This window comes from Silene latifolia, chromosome 3 (genome assembly GCF_048544455.1).
Source record: "Silene latifolia isolate original U9 population chromosome 3, ASM4854445v1, whole genome shotgun sequence".
Classification (NCBI taxonomy): Eukaryota; Viridiplantae; Streptophyta; class Magnoliopsida; order Caryophyllales; family Caryophyllaceae; genus Silene; species Silene latifolia.
The window spans coordinates 33,810,447-33,812,874 of NC_133528.1; the positions used below are offsets into that span (position 1 = coordinate 33,810,447).

Sequence of the window (2,428 nt, forward strand, 5' to 3'; positions counted from 1 at the left end):
GTTTCTAGTACTCTAAAGAACTCCGGTACGCCGGGGTTCGCTCTGTAACTGACTTTCTTTAATTTAATCTCAGTTTACTGTTGTCGAAAAAAAAATATGGGAAAACTGCCAAATAGCCCAATATTCATAGTTTCTCAATTTGTATAAAATGGAGTAATTGGCCTACCTACTCTCTATGTATAAAATAAATTTGCTCATCCTGAAGACCTGAACCACGCTTAGTTTCCAATTCATACGATTTGGATAAGCTAACTTATTTTAAATGACTCCATATTTCACATAAACCTCATCCTGAAGACCTGAACCAAGCATACTTTTCAATTCATGCGATTTGGATAAGTTAACTTATTTTAAATGACTTTATATTTCACATAAATCACTATTTCTTACAACTTACAAGCAAGAGTTAATTTAAAAATTTCCTTTTTCTATCTTTTAATTTGGTAAATATGATTATATGAACATAAACAACTACGAGTATATTATAAAGATGTAATATAAATTACAAACGTACATTGTTGTATACTTGCATTATGAATTTATGACGATTAGGTATATGCCTTATATCAAAGAGGCAATACAATTACAAATGTACATACCTTACCTAATAGATATAAGAATATTTTCGGTATATTTTGTTTATTTCAAATCTCAATTATTTATTCTCTCCTATTCACTATAATCTTCCGCATTGCCTTTTGGGTAGTTTTTAAGAAGAGTGAAATTTGTGGTGAAAAATGGAGGAAATGGGAAGTAAGAGAGAAAATGTGGGGTCACAAGTCTTAAAAACCACAAATTATCGACTAATAAAGAAAGTGGAAGATCTTAGTGAATTTGTCATTTTAGGAAATGTGGAAAATGTTAGAGAATAGGAGGGAGTATTATTTTTGTCATTTTTTATAGAGCATATTTTAATTAAAAATAAATAAATAATTAAACTGAGGAACTATAACTTTATAGTGTCATCAAATGTAAACGTGCAAAAATAATACGCAAGTACGTAAGCGATGTAATGTACTGTGTCATATTCTCATTGCTGTAAAGCGTATAGCTCAATCAATTAAACGTACCCCCCTACGAGAGCATAGGTTAGGGGGACTTGCACAGTTGCACTATATCAGGAAACACAAATTCTCCCTTATGACGGAAGGTATCCGTCACAAACTTGTGACGGGTACCATATTGTCTCACAAAAAACCCATAAGGGTGAGAGAAGGAGCACATGGGGTGGGTGCCCACCTTGTCCCCTCTACCCATCTCCACTCACAAAATACCCGTCGCAAGATCCGACCCGTCACAAGAGAGACCTACTGGGAAGGAAATGAAGCTCTTCATTCTAAATTGGTTTTTATTGATAAATTCCAGTCTCTGAGCAGTGTTATCACGTTTCCGTTGTAGTCTAGTTGGTTAGGATACTCGGCTCTCACCCGAGAGACCCGGGTTCAAGTCCCGGCAACGGAATTTTATTTTTATATCCTAAAGCCATGAAACAGATCAGCCTTTTGTTCTCTTGATAAGGAGTAATTTTTTTTTGTAGGTACTAAACGAATTTTGATCATGTCACGTCCCCCAAAGTGTACTGTGTACTCAAAACTAAGAGCTTGCTTAGAATGAAAGCTAAAATAAGAAGAAATGAGAGAAGATTGGTGGTTAGCAGGGGCGGCCATGAGCCCGTCCATTCGGCTCGCCGCACCGGGGCCAAGCCCGTTAGGGGCCTCCTCTAGATCTAGGAAAAGAATAAATATTAATTGATGCGCTAAATATTCATTATTACTTGTGATGATGCATTGGTTTGGTGAAGGAGTACTTTTATGGAATATAATAATAGCTGAAGGTATGGGGTTTAATACGGAGTATTATAGGTGATTTATTGATTTTATCATGATAATTTTCATATATTTATTTTCCATGAAACATATATATCATTTCAAAAAAATGTTAATAGCCGAGCTCAATGAACTAACAGAGGAATAATATAATTTGTTTATATATCCTAAATGCATTATGATGATACGTAGTATACTGTTTATGGGTTTTACTAGTTCAAGACACCTATTAAATTTCGCTTTATAAACTTCAAATACTTGATATTTGATAATTTAAAATTACGCCGTCATCAAATATTAAAGGCATTAAATAATATGTACGCATTTGTAAGACTCGGAGATTATGAGATGATATGACAAGGGTCTTTATATAATACAAAACAAAAAAAAATTACGTTTGCATATAACTTGAAAAATATGAGACGATTATGACATGGGTCTTTATATAACATCTGAAACAGGACCTCAAAATTCTATTGGCCGCCCCTGGTGGTTAGTGGTGGTTGTTGAGGGTGGAAAGAGGAGGTGAGGGAGAAATTACCTCCATATGGAGGTAATGAATTACTTGAGGGGAGAGGGTAGTAACAATTACTCTTTTAATG

The 2,428-nt window shown here is 34.5% G+C and overlaps 1 non-coding gene across 1 annotated transcript; it reads left to right on the plus strand.

Moving 5' to 3' along the window:
• The first annotated feature begins 1,388 nt into the window (after positions 1-1,388).
• TRNAE-CUC (transfer RNA glutamic acid (anticodon CUC)) lies at positions 1,389-1,461 on the plus strand. Its single transcript has one exon. It is a non-coding gene; the product is annotated as a tRNA-Glu (tRNA).
• The last annotated feature ends 967 nt before the right edge of the window (positions 1,462-2,428 follow it).